Genomic DNA, 21,240 nt, shown 5'->3' with positions numbered 1-21,240 from the left:
GTAGTACTGTGTGGGCAGATCCAGTAAACAAGCTCTGTGAAATCATTCCTGGCTAAAGTTCTGCATGTTGTAATACCCAACCTGTCAACTCTCTCTATCCCAACCATTCCCTTTCCCAACTAATCCCAAATACTATAGTGATTTGTCTCTATAAGAAGGCATGGTCCTGAATTAAGGACAGAATTTCAAAAGGGACTGGCAAACAGATACAGTGTATCTGTAAGCTGACCCAGCCTGTGCTAGATAAGGAAATCTGGTAGAGAATTCAAAGACCTCATCAGTACAGTCAAATGCTAATGACAGGACAACAGGAAGGAAAGGGAAGACTTGCAATGGAAATCCAAGAGCCAATAAATCCATGAACATTCATAGAGCACCTATTATAGGCTGAGACCTCTGCATGGATACAGAAAATATATAAGACATGGTTCATATCTTGGAGGCCTTACAATTGGTGAGGCAAGGTTGATATATTGATTTATTCAACAAATATTTATTGAGAACCTTTATATACCACACCCTGTGTTGTGACACATGAACAATGGCTATGCCATACCAAGCCTTTAACAAAGGGCGAGTTTACAAGAGTTGATTGTTACAAGAGTTCTGAGAAAGTAGATTTTGTCGAGGACTAGAGCTGTCAGGAGAGTTTCATCCAAGAAACGAGATTTTTGTGAAAGACAGGAATAAAATAGAAGGGGGAGAAATATTCTGGCTGGGTAAAACAAGAACTCTGTTAAATTCACAACTATTTATTGATTACCTATTATGTGCTCTGTAATGAAAGAGGAACTTCAAGGGGATATCAAGATTAGTGAAACACAGTCTCTGTCTTCAAGAAGCTGACACACTGGTAGAGGGAGAGAAATAAGATAAGTATACAAATCACTATAATATAAGGTATTAACATGGCATTGTGAGAAGGGTACAACAAAAGTTCTAGGGAAGGAAAAGTTCACATTCACTTGAGGGGATCAGCAAGGAAGGATGCAAAGAGTCACAATATGTTGAGTTAGTCAGATCAGACCTGTAGAGATTAATGAAATCACAGAGGTAGGAATAAAATGGCATATTTGTGGAGGTGGTAAAAAGATCAGTCTGATGGGTGTGATGGATAATGGGATGGAAGAGGTGAAAATAAAGCTGAATAGATAGTATGGGACCAGATTACAGAAAGCATAAAAAAAAGGGATGGAATTTATTTTATACATTATAGGCCACAGGGAACCACGGAAGGATTTTGAACAAAGAAATGACATATTTGAAGCAGTGCTTAAAGAAAAGCAATCTAGCATCTGTATGCAGGTTGTATTACAAAGTGCAAAGTTGAGAAGAACAATCAGAAGTATATTGCAATAATAGAAGTGTGAAGTAATGTAATACAACTGGTAGCAGAAGTAATGGAGAGAGTCAAGGTTCACCACAGGAACAGTGTGGCTTGGGGGTTAGGAGCAAGGGCTCTGGAGTCAGACTGCCTGCTCTCTGCCACTTACTAGCAGGGTGGCCCTAGAAAGGTCATGTTTCTTTTCAGAGTTTGGGTTCCAATATTTGTAAATGAGGATAATAATAATACCAAGCCCATAAGGTTGTTATGAGGATTAAATGAACTGATAACTATAAAAATACTTGGAACAATATCTGGCAATTTAGTAAACCCCCACTAAGTTTTCACTATTCATAAAATTATATGAAAATGATAAATAGAATTTAATGAATGATAAGACTTAGGATGTGAAAGAGAAAAGTAAAACATGGCTCCAAATCGAGTGTCTACACACCTTCTAGAAGTTGTGACACTCAATCACTTCTGGTCTCTTATCTAGGTTTAAGGAAAGGTTAATGCTGTTAACAGTCAGAACATTAATGAGTAGAAGAAATTGTAAAGTGGCTATAAGAAGAAGAACATGCGTTTGATTTTGGTCCTATTGAGTTTGAAGTGACATCCATTTTGAAAGTCCAGAAATGAACAGGACGTAAGAAACTGGAGCCTCAGGGAGGGATCAAGTCTTGAGATAAATATTTTAAATTCATAAAGTTTATATCCTGAAAAGAGATGAACTCCATAAAGGATGACATCAGGATCTGTCAGGCATAGTGTAATGTTATTATAATAACAATAACAATAACTAAAATATTTTTAGTATTAAGTGGTGTTTTAATTTCCTAGGCTGCTCAAAGCAAATACCATGAAGGGTTGAGTTATGCAATGGGAACTTATTTGCTAATATTTTGAGGCTGGGAAAATGTTCAAATCAAGGCATCACCAGGGGCCAGCATCCTTGCCTCCTCCATCACATGGCAAGGCACATGGTGGCGTCTGCTGGTCTCTTCCTTCTCTTCTAGATTTGGATGACTTCAGCTTCTTGCGCCTGTGGCTTTCTATCTCTTTGTCTGAATTTCATTCTCTTATAAAGGACTTTAGTAATAGAATTAAGACCCACCCTGACTGAGGTGGGTCACACCTTAACTGAAGTAGCTTCATCAGAACATATTATTTAAATGGGTTCAAATACACAGGAATGGGATTAAAACTTGAAGAAAATGTTTTTCCTGGGGTACATACAGTTCCAAACCATCACAAGTGTTAAGAACTGTATTGAGTGCTTTATAGGCATTATTTCATTTACTTTGTCACCATAACTTTATTATGTAGATAGGTTGGAAATTATTATTAGCCCCATTTTATAGATGTGAAAAATGAGGCACAGAATGGCCAAGGAATGTACCAATAGTCATAAAGTTAATAAGTGATTCACCTGGGATCCAGCACTCTGCCCAGTCTTACTGCAGAGAACTGATCCCACTGGTCATACCCTGCAAGGCCAACATTGTTTCCTACTCCAGAGCAAAGTGTATAAAATGCTTCCTTTTGAGACAGTCTGTATGTCCTTCAGTGTCAAGTTCTCTGCCATATTGTCAGCTTTTCATTTTCTGACTGCTTGTCTCACTCTGTCTCACTGCAAGAGATAATTTGGGTAGTGTCTAAGTTTGCCTTTCTCTGGGAACTGACTCCTCTGCAATCCACTGGGGTGGGTCTCTAGCAGCCATGGTTCCACCATGTTCCTGCTCCCTGGCCAAGGCCAACAGGATCTGGTTGGACACTGGACCCAAGCTGGGTCAGTCAGATTCTCTACCCAGAAATTTAAAATTGGAATGGTCAGTGAGTTATTCTACAGAGTACAAACTTTGAAGACCAGAGAAGCAAAGAATACTGCCTTTCAGAAGGAAATTGCTGACACAGATAGGCAAAGAGAAGCAGAGATGGAAAGCCTGATGGTCTTCAGCTTCCTGCTCCTGTCCCCTCCTGAGGCCCAGAGTTGGGTTTCAGGAGATACCTTGTATCCTTATAATAAATTATCTTTTCTTACTTTTTTGCTAGTTCATGTTGTTACACACAAAGAGCCCTACAAATATACTCATTCGCTTTTCTTGGTTTATGTTTCAACAACAATTCAGTTTAAAAACATTTATCATATCCTTGCACAAGTACTGGAGATATAATTATCAATTCCTTTAACTAAGTCTACCTTTATGAATCTTAGTGTTGAATAAGGATATAAGCTCAAGACTTAACATTTCAATACTCTACAACAAGAACCATGATAGAGATATGCAGAGGATGCTGTGTAACACAGAGGTGGACATAATGCACACACATCTGTGTATTCTCAGGCTCCTGACTGCTGGATACTGAACTTTGGCCCTACTTTCTGTCTACACTCTGATCTTTGTGATATTCAACTTGGATCTTCTACTCCTCAAAATCAGTATATCTGGAATGGCCTATAATTCTGTATTTTTAAAATTTCCCACCAAATAATTCTGATGTATATCCAAATTTGGGGACCACTAGGCCACTTGATTTAATTCTGATTTTCACTCTCAACCTCTAACTCAGTTCATACAGAGTCTTTAATTCTAACTCTACATAGCGGACCAAATGATGCCCTCCCTAACTTAAACTGATGGAGTAAAGAGAAAATAGGTCATTGTGTTGGGTATGAGCTTTGGGAAAGACCCACAATTAGGGTGAAGAGGCAAAATGAAACAGTTACAGGAATAGAAACAGAAAAATGACTTTCAAGAAAATCAAACAAGTAATTTCAAGGAAGAGGAATGAGCAAAAATTCCACACAAACATGATGAGTGAAAGTCTGTACCAGGGACTGCTGTATGTGCTTTATACACAGGTCTGCCATTTGCAGTTGCAGTGAATGCCATCCACAGGGAACACTATGTGAATTATACTCCCTTGAGCTGAACAATGTAATGGCCATGCTGTGTTTCTTATCTTGTTTAATGCTTCCAACAATTCTATGAGGTATGTGATTATTATCCCACTTTAGATGAGGAAGTTGAGAGACAAAATGGTACGGTAATTTGCCCTGCCCACTCAGCTAATAGGGGTGGAGGTGGGATTGGCGCTCAGCCTATCTGACTCCAACGTCTGTGATGAACCACTTGGAAGTAAGTTGCTCTTTGGTAGCCTTAGACTAACTCCACAGAATAGTGGAGTAGAAGACAGATTGAAACTAGGCAGATCGTAAGGGGTTAACAACTCATATTGATCCTATAACCTTTTACATTAAAGGTAGTCAAAAATGGTTTAAAAGTAACTAGGCTGGTTTCCAATTTTGCTGTGATTTGCACCTCACCAGCTGAAAAAGCAGATTGTAGTGTAAATGAAATGCCATTGTCAAATCTGCCTGAAAAGTTGACACTTTAGGATTGTAAATCCTGGCTGCTTTATATTTCAGTTGAAAACCACAGTCAAATAATAAGATTTAGCTGATTCCATATAGTAATGACAGCTGGAAAGTGATGACTTCACTCTGCTCCATGTACTGGCAGAATTTTTATTGTCATGCAAATTTTATTTCCTTCAAATCAATACAGGGCAATGCTTTTTCAGGAGCCCTCATGTGCTCTAATTTCATTTCTGAAATAAATAGACTGAAGGACCAGTTCAGTGAAAAAAGTCACAGTGCTTCACTGTTGTATGGCTTAGCTGGTTGAATGTGACTTATATTTCTCATTTAAAGAAAATGAGAAAAAATAAAATTAGACAATCATTTTGTTAGCTTCTTAACTTTATATGACTCTCTGATCACCCAAATTATTCTTTTGACAAAATAATCACTAAAAAATATATTACAGACCAGTTACCCATTTGTTCTTGTAGTTAACAGTTGGTACTGTACCCATACAATGTAATTTTCCTTACTAGAAATGACTTATGGAGCCTAAGGAATATAATCCAGGTAATTGATTCAATTCATGGATGCAGACATCACATGGCACTATTGAAAGCAAATGGAAAGATAAAGCAGTCAGTCATGCTTAGAAACAGGCTCTTTTCTTTAAAAGCAATCTGTTTCTCCAAGAAAATGACAATATAACTACCATTGATTAGCCATCACAGCAAAAATCCAAAACATTTAATTTTATTCCTTCAGGAATATGCTCCTTTAGAGAACCTCATATGAATCAGAGAACAAAAGGGGAACTAATATGGGACAGACTCATATTCTAGGACTTAAAACACACTTATTTTAAGCAAGCAGGTCAGAAAAGGGATAAAGCCAAAAGACAGAACATTATTGTTACATTTGAAAATAACTTTCCAACAAACATGGAAAAATGGAGTAGTGTATAATTAAGACTTCTTTAATATTCAACAGGCAGTAGAGGATTTTGAAAAATTAAACACTTGTTTTACTTTATTTTTCAAATATTTTTATTTATGGTGCTGTGTCTATAAATGTCATTTCATTCAAGGAAAGCATGCCCTTTTCCTCTAAGTCTCCACAACAGATAAGGAACCATGTTTTTCACCATTTGTTACAGGATGACACATTCACTTCTTAGCCCAGCACACATGGCCTTTCATGATCTGGATCATCTCAATAGCCTTATCTCCTATCACCTCTCACTTAAAATTTGACCTTCTAGCAATTCTGAACTGGCTATTGCTGGTTATGAAGAAGGAAGGGGGCCTTGAGCCAAGGAATGTGGGCAGCTTCTAGAAGCTGGAAAAGGCAAGAAAAACAGATTCTTCTCTAAAGCCTCTAAAAATGAATGCAGGCCTGTCAACACCTTAATTTTAGCCCAGTGAGACCCATTTTTGACTTTGGACTTACAGAACTGGAAGATAATAAATTTGTGCTGTTTTAAGCCACCACGTTTGTGGTAATTTGTTACAGCAGCAAAAGGAAACCAATACACACAAATAGATCTCCTACTGTGCAGCAGAAATTGGATCTTGGCTTTTGTTCTATTCCCATGACTGAGTTTAGTGCATGGTATATAACAAATAAGTACCCAATAATTTTTGATAGAGCAAATTTAAAAACAAATGTAAAACTCTCATAGCTTTCACTTCGGTTGTGAAAATACAAATAGGGGTTAATCTTGATAATCACCAGCTAACCATCTTAAATTTCAAGTTGAATAAAAGGCAAGTTAATAGACTCTTAGAATTGCATTGATGTGAAAATTATTTCCCCTATCACCAACACTCATTCAACACCCAATTCATAACGTGAAGATCAGTAAGAGTTAACAAAGAAAGTAAGGGAGGCAGTATCTCATACTGGTAAATAAAAATTGGCCACCAAATTTCCTGGTATCAAATGCCATCTCTGCCATGTATAAACTGTATGATCTTGGGAGAATTACCTAAGTTGTCTCTCTAAACTTCCATTTTGTCATGATAGATAGTAGCAAAAAATAAGATAAAAAAGAGTCAGGAGAAATTTCTGCTTTCAGAGGTGTTATGGGTTGAAAAGATATTCCCCTCAAAAGATATGTTGATCCTAAACCCCTGTACCTGTGAATGTGACCTTACTTGGAAATAGGGTCTTTTCAGATGTACTCAAGTAAAGATGAGGTCATACTGAATTAGGGTGGGCCCTAAACGACTAACATTGGTGTCCTTATAAGAAGAGGAGGTGAGACACAGGGAAAAGAAGGCCATGGGGAGACGGAAGCAGAGACGCAAGTAATGCTTCCACAAGCCGCGGAATGCCAAGGATTGCCAGCAAACACCAGAAGCTAGAAGAGGCAAGGAGGATTCTCCCCTACAGATTTCTGTGGAGGCATGGCCCTGCCAATACCTTGATTTCAGACTTGCATCCTCCAGAACTGAGATAATAAATTTCTATTGTTTTAAAAATTACCTAGTTTGTGGTACTTTGTTACAGCAGCCCTAGGAAACCAAGACAAGGGGAGACCATCTAACATGGGAAATAAGAAAGTATATATAAATTACTCTCATATCCAAAGTAGAACAGTATAGAATCCTCTTATACCCAAAGTAGATCAGAGAAGAAATCACTGCTATCCCAACTATAGTTGAATTGGTATATTAGCTATAAGTGAAAATTATAGAAAGACTTCAAAAACTATGCTAGGGGTGATATTTATGGAATAAATTTTGGAAGGAAGGTTGAACATGCTTTTGGAAAGCATGTGTTATGTAGAAAAGATGGACAAAAGCCACATGCTTAGCAGTAGCAGAAAGCTACATCTGTGGTAGAGACATGAAAGCAATTGGGGAAAGAAGCACATTATAAAAAGTTCAAATAGGGTTTACAAATCCTGTAAAGTCTTTTGAGAAAGCAACACAATTGTCACATGTATCTGCAGGGTGCAGAGGAAAGTTAAGGCATAGGAAGCAAGGAGACTACTGTAGTATTTCAGACATAAGAGGTTAGGTGCTAGGCTGAGGCTGCAGCAGTGAGAGGAGGAGGCAATTCCAGAAGCATTACAGAGGAATACATTTGGCAGGGATGAAAGACAGGGCATGGAACCATGCCTCATCACCTAATGACGACAATGTCTTATGGAGAAAATGATGCTCATCCCAGAAACAAATCTCAGGCAGAAACATGACCTCGCATTAGACATGGCAAGATTAATGGAAATGCAAATGAGACTCTGCCAGCACTGATTTCAAATCAAACAATAAAGTGGTACCATGACCTTATGATGGTTGTTTTTATTCCCAGTTTAACTTCCTAAACATATGGGATAGTAAACCACCCTGTTACAAAAAGAATGTAAAGCCTCTAGCTTTAAGAAAGGTTTTTCTAATCATCACAAGGATAGTAGGTTTGCATTTCACTCTATATGGACATAAGGCATAAATGATTCCATTAAAACCTTAGAGGTAATACCTAAAAGAAGCTACTTTCAACCCCACAGAGCAGGCAAAAGAAAACACATATAAAGCACTCAGAGCTCCTTCTTAATAGACTGATTTTATAGGCAGCACTGAAGGATGCATGTTAAGAGGGCATAGGAAATTCATGTTTGAAGAAATGATTTTTCTTGACTACTGTGACAAAGCAGTGAATTTGTGCTATAGATCAGTCATGAATTAGTGGGTAATCATATCTTCTCATAATAAATAATATTCTGAATCAATATTGATTTGAAAAGAGCATCTGGAAGCAAACAAGAATATGAATTGAGTTTGAAGGTTATCAACTTGAGTTTTCTAATATTTCTTTCTAGTTATATTTGTGTATTACTGCTCAACATGAGAAACTCAAAACAACAGTGAAACCTGTGACATCCTCTGGTTTCACAGGTTATGCATTTTATTATCATGCCAGGCCTTTACCCTATCCCTCTACCTAAAAATATGAAGCACTATTTCAAAACTAGAAATTAGGAAATGAACTGCATATTTACTCACCCTAAAGATAAATACATGAGATTTCACCTTATCTTTCCATCTGCAGAGTTCAAGCAATAGCACAATAAATGTATGAAGGTTGGGGAAAGTAATAGCTTATACTATTATATAAATATAAAACTAACTTTTGTAGAAAAATTAAAAAGAGAAAGGAAATTGTCTTTAAAGTTTAAAGAATAAACACTGCTAAAGAAAAATAGCAAGAATTTATTTGCCAACTTATCACAAGTAGATAGAACAGTTTGGTAATGATAACATTTCTCCTGCTTCCTCATATCGTCCATAGGTTATTGGTGAGAACAAAATTAAACTGCTTATTAACTCTGACTTTGGTTACAACTCAAAAAGATGGAAGCTAATAATCACTGGAAACATCTCTATTCCTGGGCCTGAAGTGCTGGCAAGGAACATGTTTTAGTGCATAATTTCTACCCACAGGGCATCATGATCCAAAAATGAAAATCACAGATGGAGTATAAGATTAAAATCTTTATCACCTGAATGCCACTACTTAAAGGGTAATAAAGGAAAAACTGGGTAAACTGTGGTCTTTCACTAACGGGTCAGACTGGTCACTTGAAATGACAACCCTGGGCACATGCTGACTCTGCATGGCCCATTTAAGCTTTTATTCCCATTCTGAGAGTCAGAGAAATATAGAGACATAGAGATCTCAGGGCTAAGTGGATTTGTGTGATGGTAGTTTGTTTTACACAACAAGATAATCACTTAGAATGGCTGCCTGGGGATTTCTCATTCCTTCCTGGAATCTTGTCTCCTTGGATGAAGTCAAAGATAAAATAGACTGGCTTGTTTTTTAATTTTTAAATTTAATTAAGACAAGTTGTAGGTTTATAGCAGATACATATTCATTAAATTTATTGAGACTTGTTTTGTGACCAAACATGCGGTCTACCCTGGAGAATGATCCATCTGCCCTTGAACAGAATGTATATCCTTCTGGTTTGGGGTACAATGTTCTATATATGTTTATTATGTCTAGCTCATTTATTCCATTATTCAAATTCTCTGTACCTTACTGATCCTTTGTCTAGATGTTCTATATATTGATGAGAGTGGTGTATTGAAGTCTCCAACTATTATTGTAGAAGTGCCTATTTCTCCCTTCATTTTGCCAGTGTTTGCTTCACATATTTTGGGGCAGCATGGTTAGGTGCATAAATATTTGTAACTGTTTCTTCTTGGTCAATTGACCCTTTTATTAATATATAGTGCCATCCTTTGTCTCTTGTGGCAGCTTTAGACTTAAAGTCTATTTTGTCTGACATTCATATAGCTATCCCAACTCTTTTTTGGTGACTATTTGCATGGAGTATCTTTTTTCTATCCTTTCACTTTCAACCTATTTGTGTTTTGGGTCTAAGGTGAGTCTCCTGTAAACAACACATAGTTGGATCATGCTTTTGTATCCATTCTGCCAATCTGTGTCTTTTGACTGAAAAGTTTAACCTATTAATATTCAGTATTATTACTGTAAAGCAGTACTTACTTCAGTTATTTTGTTCTTTGATTTTTATATCATACATTTTTTTTCGTTTTCTTTATTGCAACCTCCTTTTCTGTATAGTTGTTTTTTGCTGTGTAGTTATTTTTTTTTGTGATATTTCTGATGATCCCTTTCTCAGTTCTGTTTCTGTATATTTTCAAAATATTTTCCTTGTGGTTACCCTAGGATTTGTATTACACAACCTATGTCTATAACCTACTAAATTGAAAAGATACTGTTCTGGTTTGCTAAAGCTGCCATTATGCAATATACCAGAAATGAATTGGCTTTTGTGAAAGGGATTTATTAGGTTACAAATTTAGAGTTCTAAGGCCAGATAAGTGTCCAGATTAAGGCATCAACAAGCTGATACCTTCGCTGAAGAATGGCCAATGGTGTCTGAAACACCTCTGTCATCTGGGAAGGCACATGGCTAGCATCTGCTGATCCTTTGCTCGCAATTCCTGGGTTTCATCTCTTAGCTTATTATCTCCAAAAGTCCTTCTGTCTGCAACTCGAAGCATCTTTAAGAATCTCTAAGCATCAGCAAGCATCTGGGTCTGCCCTTGAGCTCTCTCTTAAGTAGTCCAGTAAACTAATAAAGGCCAACCCTAAATGGGCAGGGTCCACACCTCTATGGAAATAATTTAATCAAAGGTATCACCCACAGTTGGGTGAGTCGCATCTCCACGGAAGCACTCAATCAAAAGGTCACACCCTAATCAAGACTAATAGGTCTGGCCCCACAAGATTGCATTATAGAATGTGGCTTTTTGGGGGACATAATATATCCAAACCGGCACAGAAGTTGAAACCAACTTAGCTTCAATAGCATACATATCTCTACTACCATCTTCTTCTGTTTCCCCTCTTTGTTTTTGTCCCACATTATCTCTTTCTATTTTGCCTGTCCATTATCAGGAAATAAGACTTTTTTGTGTGCAATTGTATTCTGACTGATACAGGAATTAAAGAGTAGAGTAGTATATTGAAGATACAGTTGTATTGGGTTTTACATTTACCCTTTTAGTTACCTTTATTGAAGACCTTAATTTCTTCTCACTATTCCAAGCTATTTTCTCATGTCTTTTCCTTACAACCTACATAACTCCCTTTTGCTAGTCTTGTAGAGCAGGTCTTTTGTTGAAAAACTCTTTCAGTTTCTGTTTATCTGTGGATATTTTAAACTTCCCTCATTTTTGAAGTACAGTTTTTCCAGACAAAGAATTTTGGACTGACAGTTTTTCTTAAGTTTCTTAACCATATCATACCACTGTCTCCTTATCTCCATGGTTTCTGATGAGAAATTGGCACTTAACTTTATTGAGGATCCCTTGTATATGATGAATTGCTTTTCTCTTGCTGCCTTCAGAATTCTCTATTTTGACATTTGGCATTCTGATTGGTATGTGTCTAGGAGTTGGTGTTTTAGGATTTATTTTGTTTGGAATATGTTGTCCTTCTTGGATATGATGCATATGTTTGGACACTTCATGATGTCACTGAAATCCCTGCAATGTGCTCAATTTTTTCTATTCTTTACTCTGTCCTTCTGACTGTATGACTTCAATTACTTTGTCTTCTAGTTCACTGATTCTTTCTTCTACCTGTTCAAATATGTTGTTGTATGCCTGTAGTATATTTTTAATCTCCATTCTTGTGCCTTTCATCCCCATAATTTTGATTATGTTTATCTTTTTAAACTTTAAAATTCTTCTTTATGCTCATCCAGTGTCTTCTTTATATCCTTTATTTTGCCATATTTTACTTCACCTCCTTGAATTGATTTAGGAGATTTGTTTGAACTTCACTGATTAATTGTTCCAACTTTTGTGTCTCCTCTGAAGTTTTAATTTGTTCCCTTGACTGAATAATATCTTCCTGCTTTTCAGCATGGCTTGTAATTTTTGCTGATGTCTGAGCATCTGATTATTTTGATTCAACTTGAAGTTCAGTTTTTCCCTCTTACCTAGGGTTATATTTTTGATTGTCTTTTTGTTAAGGCTCTTCTTTGACATTTGGTCCAATTTACTCTGGACCTTTAGAGCTGCTCATGTTTAACTGTTCAAATTTTCTCAGCTCTTCTTCACCTGATTCTTGCCCTAGATATGTTGTACAATTTTTAAGATTGTAATTTTATACAATAGTTTCATCTCCAGGAGAAAGCTTCCTTTGCTCTCTTCCTTTTCTGGGAATCTTGATCTGCTCCATTTATCTTTGTGCAGGATTTTCTCCCCAGCTCCTATGATTTGTATAAAGTCTCTACCTCACTCAATGCCCTCTTTTCCTTACACTTTTACATTCCAAGACCTGTCCTTTCTTACATCAGTTCAGTTTTCCCCCTTTATCCTTCTTAAGGATTTTATGCCTTTGGTTTCTGCACCATTAGGGTATCCTGCCTCAGGAGGCCAGATGGGATCAATCCAGAAAAGTTCAGGCAGTCCAGCAAAAAGAGACTAGATTGAGTTTGCATATCTCTTGCATTTTTAATCTCCATTCTTGTGCCTTTCATCCCCATAATTTTGATTATGTTTCTTTTTAAACTTTAAAATTCTTCTTTATTATCTTTTTAATATCCTTGCCAACAGTTCTGCCCTGGTCTCTACCCCTCCTCCAGTGGGGGCACTTTTGTATATGACACTCCTCAGCCCCTTATGTTTTGCCCTGGATCTCTGCAGACTTGGGTCCCTGTACCTGGATATGCATGGAGTTCTAATTTGCTCCTGTGAGTAACTCTGTAGTCTTCATCTGCACAGGAGGGACCCTGATTCTCTGCAACAAACAAGCTATGTGGGACCAAGTGAGGGGGAGGGGTCCAGATTGGCAGGTGTGGAACAAAAATCTCCTACCTAATTTTGGAAACTATTTTTCTTTTTTCATTCAGCATTTGTAGAGTCCTTCTCCAGTCTCTATTTTATTTCAGAGATCCAAGAAAGTAGGATTTGTCCTTTTATTAGCTGATTCCAAGGGGAGACTTTTGCAGAGGATGTGTTATATCACCATGTTGATGATGTCTTGCCTAGCCTAGCTTTTATACTTGTAAATTTTCTCTGAAGCATATGTGAAGCAGAAATCCTTGTGATTTTTTTACAAAGTAAGATTTTTCACAGAGACTGACAATATTCTGAACACATAATAAATAGAAAAAAAATTTTTTTAAATATATATTCTGCACTGATTGTGAGCAGGAAGTGAAAGACTAGGGAAGGAGTCTTTCACTTCCTGCTCAAGGGTTTGACTCATATTCTGCTATTTTGGTGGTACAAAACTATGAAGATAAATCTACAAAGTGGAATTCTACCTATTAGCTCCAATTTCAGAAATCTGTGTAAAAACAACTAAAAAGTCTGGATAAAAGTTTTAAAAACCTTTTTAAAAGCATTGAAAAGCTGGCAAAGTAGCAAAGAAATATTAGGACAAAATAAGGAGACTAATAAATATATTTTACCCTGAAAGATAACTTAGCAAACTTAACTGGCAAGGAGGACAGAAGTGAAAGCTCTGGTGGCTAGCCAAGAATCAAATAGGAAATCTCTCTCCATAAAGCCAGGACTTCAAAGGGATTTAAACTCAGAATTAAACCCAGACCACCCCAAGAAAGTCACTTTGGCATTGAGCAGAAAGATGGGAAGAAACATCTTTCTTGAATTTGCAGGCTTTATGAAGTAATCTAAAGTGAGTTCAATCTGTAGATGCTCCTAGGCAACTGATGGACATATAAACAACAACAGAAGACTTCTGTTGAAATGTTTCTCTATTATAAGAATTCTCACAAATAATTTTCTAAAGAAAATATGCAGCTTACAATTAAAAACTAATTTATACAATAAAGACACCATTAAAGAACTAGATAATCAGCAGAGAGCAGAAACAGACCCTCACAGTCTTCAGATATTTAAATTATGAGTCTCAGATTATAAAACAACTATGCTTACTGTTTTTCATAAATAAAAGACAAAATTGAAATAAATGTGAAGAACTATTTAAAATTAACTGGCAGATTTTCAAATGAAGCACACTGAAGCAAAAAACAGAATAAATGAAATGTAAATCTCAGTAGAAAAGTTTAACATTAGATGAGACACAGGTGAAGAGACAATCCGTACACTAGACAATAAGTCAAACTAAATTATTCAGAATGCAACACAGAGATGCAAAGAGATGGAAAACATGAAGGATAGTTGATACACTGATGATAGTGTACGAAGTTTTAACATATGTCAAATCAGATGTCAAGAAAGAAAGGATAGATATGAGAAAGAGTGGAAATGAAAGAAAATAACTGCCTTCATAGAATTCTGAAAATAGTGACGATATTACTAGAAAAAGGGAGAAATAAAGACACCTTCAGGCAAAAATACCAAGAAAGTTTGCCCCCAGCAAATCCTCACTAAAATATATTAAGCACATATTTTTGAGAGAAGAAAAAGTAGCCCAGATGTGAGGTTTTTTATGAAAGAAAAAATGCAGAGTGAAGAACTAATGAGGTTGGAGGATGAACACTGACTAAAGAAAACAATAAAAACATCTTGTGTGGTTAAATAAAAAAAATTATAACAATAATACTATATAATTTCAAGAGTTGAAGCATTTAAAGTTCTTGTGTAGAAGAAGGGGAAACACTGATGAACTTTAAATTTTGATAATTAATATGAATGGTGCAATTTTAAGAGTAGAACCAGTACTCATAATTTTCAAACTAGTAGAGGGAGGAAAATGGAATAAGAGAAAACAATCAGTGCAAAACCAGTCAAGAAAGGGTAGAGAAACATTAAACAGTCAGGGCAATGAGAAAGCACAATAAGGTGACATATATAAACTCAAATATACTGACAATTGCATTACATGTAAATGGACTAAGGTATCTGTAAAAGATAAAAATTCCCATACTTGATTTTAAAAATCCAAATCTTTCCTATATGTACCAAAAATTAAGGATAGAAAAAGATTAAATTAAAGGATGAAAAAAGATAAAGTGTACATAAAAATATTAAGCAAAAGAAAGGAGTTGTAGCTAATCTCTGAAAACAGAAATTATGGTAAAAGGCATTAATAGCAATAAAGAAGGATCACTTCAAAATGATAAAAATTCATCTAACGAGGAAGACAAAATAATTTTAATTATATGTACTTAATAAAAAAGCCTTAAATATAAAACGTAAACATATAGCACTAAAAGGAGAAACAAATACACAATCATACTAGGTGACTTTAACACATCTTTCTTGGTATTTTATTAAATACTATCTCAACCCAACAGACAAAAAAATTAGTAAGTGTACATTCTTTTCAATAAATAGTGATAAGAATATTGGGTATCCATAAAGAAAAGAATAATAAACTTGAATCCCTACTCACATCAGACACAAAAATCAATTCTAAGTGGAATGACCTAAAGCGAAAGACCCAAATTATAAAGCTATATCTTCATGATCTCAGAGAAAGAAAGGATTTAGTAGAGTACAAAACATACCAGTCATGAAGGAAACAATGATAAATTTAACCACAACAAAAATAAGAAATTCTGTTCATCAGAAGACTTAATAAAGAGAGGGACAAGACAACCATAGAAAATACTTACAACACATATAACATTGACTTATATATAAAGAATATACATTAAAAGGAAAAAGACCAGCAACTTAATAGAAAAGTGAACAAATGACTTAAGAAGGAGCTTCAGAAGACGAAATCCAAATGGTCAATAAATAAGAAAGTAATATTCAATTTCATTAATAATTAGGGATATATAAACTAAAACTACAAAGAGAAATCACTATATATCCCAAAGACTTACAAAAAGTAACATGCTAGATAATATGATGTATTGACAAAGATGGGAGCTTTTATTTACTTCCAGGGAGAATAAAAGTTGGTAGAACACATCTGGAAAAATGTGGCATTAAGCTGACCATATAACCCAGCACTTACACTCCTAAATACATATCACAAACTACTGCATATGTATATAATGATACAGCTGCAATAATGTTCATGGCAGCATCATCTATAATAGCCAAAAATGTCCGATGTCCATCAAGAATAGAGAAGATAAATAAATTATGGTACAGTCATACACTGGAATACTAAGCAGTAAAAATGAACAAACTACAGCTGTATGAATCTCTCAAATATCATGATAGGAGTAAAAGACAAAAAAAAAAAAAAAAAGAAAAAAAGACCCACCTATAGTATAATTCCATTTATATAAAGCCAAAAATAGCCAAAACTAAATTATATTATTTGGCAATGCACAACAGATGATGAGCTACACAGAAAAGCAAGGAAATGATTAATCAAAAATTTCAGTTCCAGCTAGATACTCCAAATGCCCACAGTATGCCAAGCCCTAATCAATACCAGTCCTGAAAATACTAAAGAATATCCAGGTCCCTATTGGAGACTGTATAAAAGTTTCACTCATTAAGTTTACTTTTCAGAAATTTAAATCCCCCAGAGTGTTCCTATGTCAGAGAAGTCCCAAAACCCAGAGGCAACAGTCTCTCAAAGAACATCCCTTCTCAAAAATGTCGACACGCCTTTTCAATATGAAAAAGTTAGGTAGGTCACTGCCCAGTTATCCCTGAAGATTGAGACAGTGTTCAAATGAGAGAGAGGGGTAGCAACTGACAAGATGGAATTTAACAAAAGATTATGAATACTGACTCTCTCTCTCTCTCTCTCTCTCTCTCTCTCTCTCTCTATATATATATATATATATATATATATATATTAGTTTCTAGGGTACTAGAATAGATAGAAGGAAATAACTGACATGGTGAAACTGTAACTTATAACATGCTTTGAAATTTGCTCTACAGCTACTTGTTAAATTATACTTTGAAAGTTGTCACATTTCTGTATATATGTTATATATCACAATAAGGGTAGAACTGAAATTGTGAAACTGTAACCCATAACATTCTTTGAAATTTGCTCTATAACAACTTGTTAAATCATACTTTGAAAGTTATCACTTTTCTGTATATATATTTCACAATAAAAAAAATGTAAAAAAAAAAAAATTCAGGACAGTGGTTACTTCCAGCAGGGAGGTAGGATAGAGGGGGCTTCTGCAATGCTGACAATGTTCTGGCTTTTGACGTAAGTGGTGGAAACAATGATATCCATTTAACAGTTACTCTTTAAATTGTATGTGGGTATGAGTGTATATGCACTCTTCCCTACATAAGCTCTCTCTCTCAGACACACTTACAAACATATAAACACACTCACAAATAATGGAAGAAAATAAAAGTTTACTTTCTCCAAACAAGAAGTTCAACAAGGAATACCAACATGAATTCAGAGACTCAGTCCATTTAGTGAACCAACGAAAAAATAGCCAGTTATCATATCGGTTGCAGAGGCAAAGTCTGTGTAACCCCAGCAAGTCACTTCTCTGACACAGAATATAACTATACTTCGATTATATGTATCTGAACTCATCTTGGCAGTTTTTTGTTTGCCTGTCTTCCCTAATGGAATATATACTCTAAGAAGGCAGGGACTTGGTCTGTTTTGTTTACTAATCTGTACCCACCACTCAAAACTGTGCCTGGTTCATAACAGATGATCATTAAATATATGCTATGAAAAAATAACAGACCATATCCTAGAGTAAGTTTTTTGTGCTGTTACTTTTTATTTACTCTCCAACCCAGACTGACGCCAGTTATGCTTTCCGTAATGCTATTCATGCAACTATTGGCCAGAATGCATCATAAAATTGACTTAAGTGCCTTGCTTTCACATTTTAAAGGCCTGACACCCACTGCAGATTTCCAGTTTGCTTTCTGCAGAGAGACAATGAAGATGTAGTTGCAATGCAGGGTAAATGTGCACACTTCCCAAACACTGCCCATTCACTTTGGCTACTTCAGTAATATTTCTGCCAATATCATTCACCATTGCTTGGGTACACAAGGCTGAGTGGCATCTCTACCCGCAGGTCCATAAAGAAAAAAATAACATGGGGCAAGACAGTACTTATTCTCAACACTTTTCCAAGGATGATTCTTCTCCCACACTTTCTGCATGCGAATTAACAAATCACCTTTCCCTACTATTTTTTTAAAGAAGTGAAATATTTAAAAAAAGCCAACATAGCTATTTGAGGGATTTGGGGGCAAAATTTGTTCTTTTAAGGAACACATATAGATCCTACCTGTAGAATTGCTGTAGTTGTCTTTTCCTTTAACCATAAATTCTCCCTGATAATTCCAGTGCCATAAGAAAAAGCTCTCAGAAGACTGTGACTACATCTTTTAGAGCTGCTTTGGGGAAGGCCAGCTGCAGCCATAAGCAGGTGGCCACCTTAGACATTCTGAAGATAACTCAGGGTACCGCCCATTCCCATTATTCCCAAGGCTTCCTGATTTGTAGGACACCTGAAATAAGATAGTCAGAAGAGCTTACAAAAACAAATGGTCAGCCAATTGCCCAACCAACTCTTGAATTCTTGTCTTAACTGAAACCTACCAGGTCTTCTCATTCTCCCAGGAATTCTTCAGAATTGCTGACTCAACTATTTCTTACTCTGATCTACCAGGCAGCCCTCTCTCTGTTCTCCAGTGAAAAGCAACTTTGGGATTCTTTTCTGTGCCAAGACGACATCAATTCAGGGAGTGCCCCCTACCATCTCTTTCCCTTAGACCAATATTAAAATCAGCAGAAGACTGAGAAGTATTTCTGCATTGCTTCTGAAATCTAAAAATGTACCTATTTTTTAAAGTCCACTTTTTTTCCCCTTCTGTATTGTCAGAGTCATAAATTAGAAGTTAGTAAGATGTGCTTATTTATTTGGGAAGATACATTTAGTCAAAACTTTTAAATTATGGTGTTCTCTGTGTTTGATCAACAAAAGTTTTCTCGACAAATTCTAATTCATGAAATCTTCGCAAAGAAATAAAACCAGGGCTGATACACATGAAGAAACAGAGATTTTAACTGATTTAAAAGACAACTGCTAAAAAAAAAAAAGTTACAAAACTGTATTGTTGGATTTATAATGTATAAAGACATGATAGAGAGCTAACCAAGAAACAGAAAGCTTATATTCTTGTTTTAACTATATCATTGGCTCAATGTGTAACCCTGAATAAATCATTTAGACGTTTTATGTCTCAGTTTTTGTTAAAGGAAGCATAAATTCCATGCATTGCTTATGTCACAGCTCTGAAAATGAAATGAGATCATGATGTAAAATCACTTTTCAAATGTCTGAGATGATCTACAAATGTGAGAAAGTATTAAGATTATCATTTCTACTGTTCTGCATTAAAACACTAGTGAAATATTTGGCACAATATATGGATCCTTAAAAATTATTTCACTTCTTTTCTCCCATCCTTCTCCTAAGAACCGAGTTCAATTTTAATCCCCACATCCATGCCACCTGTTTTCTATTATCTTACTAGTATTGTGAATTTAGAGAAATTTAGAGAACTTTTATGTCTTCCTTTCTCTGTCTTAGAGTCTCCTTTCTACCTGAATGATCAAAAGTGCTTTCACATTACTCAGCTCCAAGAGGTCTTCAACTTGGAGGCTAAGGCAGCCCAGGACACTACTGACTGACACAGAGAGCCCTTAAAATACAGATGTGTCCCAACCAAAACTTTCTTTTAAGTTCATTTCCATCTTTAAGTAGATTTCTCTGAGCATTGAATGGCACTTACTCTGTGAGGTAATACCAGGGAACAAAGATGAGTAAGAAACAGCTCCTCTTGGGAAGGAAAGTACTATATAGATGCAGGAAAACACAAATGCAAAAATACTGTAATAAAATGAAGCATGTGCAAAGTATCCTAAACAGAGTATAAATAAAGGTGTCAGGAAATGTTAGGGATGGATATTTACATTCAACTGAAGAAACCAGGAGAACCTCAACACTGAGGAGGTGGCATTTGAGCAGGACTTTGAAAGATGGGTAAGTGTGGGCAGCCAACTCAGCACCTGGCAGTCGGCCTAGTGGCATAGTCCCTGGGCCTTCAGTACATGTCGCGGTGACCGTTCCGCAAGGCGGAGCACCGAGTGGCACCTATGACTCCTGCCTAAAAGGAATTTGCTTCTTGCTGCTGTTTCTTATATTCTTACTGCCTCTTTTTCCCATTTGGTGTCTTTTGGGCTCTGTGGTGGTGAAATGCTCCCACACCTAGCTACATTAATGAGCCAGCAGCTTACCCTGCATTAGCGTCAGCGTAGTGACAATGCCTGCTCCTTTCTTAGAAGACAATAGGTCACCCTTTCTGCTCACTCCCACTGGCCACCTGTCAACTAGGCGGTAATCCCCCTTCCCCAGCTTTGAAAGAGTTAGCTAGAAGAAACAAAAAGGTAATGATTAACAGATTCGAAAACATGAACACAAAAAATAGTTATAGATTGCTTGGTACCAAATAACAGGAACTGCTATGCCTGTGCCAAAAACACTGTGTCTTGCTACGCTCCAGGGAGTCTGTCCCTGCTAGCCCATTGATCACTGTGTAAGAATAAATAATGTCTGAGATTTAGCCAAACTATTCTAGTATTGCTTGCCTAAATGCTAGTGTGTATGTTGTAGAAAATTATAAAAATAAAGCTCTGATGCTCTGCTTGGTCGGAGATTTCATCTTCGTACCCAGACACGACAAGGTGTCTGTCTTCTTTCTTCGCCGACTCCAGCCCCACATCAGGACCCTGACCGTTGCTGAGGCCGGCCCTCGGCAGGTAAGACACTGGGGCCAGTGGGTGGAGGGAGGAAAACTTGGGATGGAGAAATTCAGTGTGTACAGGAAGTAGTGACCACACAGGAGGAAAATGGGTAAATATTCGTTCTGGCTACTTGAAGTTAAAAACTCATTCAAATCAGCTAATTTTATCTTTTTTGCTAATTTGAATTTAGCCTTTCACTCAGATCTCATTAGAAAAACCAACAAGTATGACTCAACATGTCACACATAGCTACCAGAAAATCTATTCCAGCACTTAGGAAATTTTGGAAAATAACTTGCCTAGTAGAAACTCAAAGCTTGACCAGCCAAGTTTCTCCAAAAGA

At 36.4% G+C, this 21,240-nt stretch overlaps 1 protein-coding gene across 3 annotated transcripts in view; it reads right to left on the bottom strand.

The window, feature by feature from the left end:
• The window catches only part of SLC44A5 (solute carrier family 44 member 5), a 386,861-nt gene that overhangs the window by 151,118 nt on the left and 214,503 nt on the right, over window positions 1-21,240 (bottom strand). The window lies entirely within an intron of this gene.

Source organism: Choloepus didactylus, chromosome 2 (genome assembly GCF_015220235.1).
Source record: "Choloepus didactylus isolate mChoDid1 chromosome 2, mChoDid1.pri, whole genome shotgun sequence".
NCBI classification, from domain to species: Eukaryota; Metazoa; Chordata; class Mammalia; order Pilosa; family Megalonychidae; genus Choloepus; species Choloepus didactylus.
This window is presented reverse-complemented; position numbering and strand designations above follow the sequence as displayed.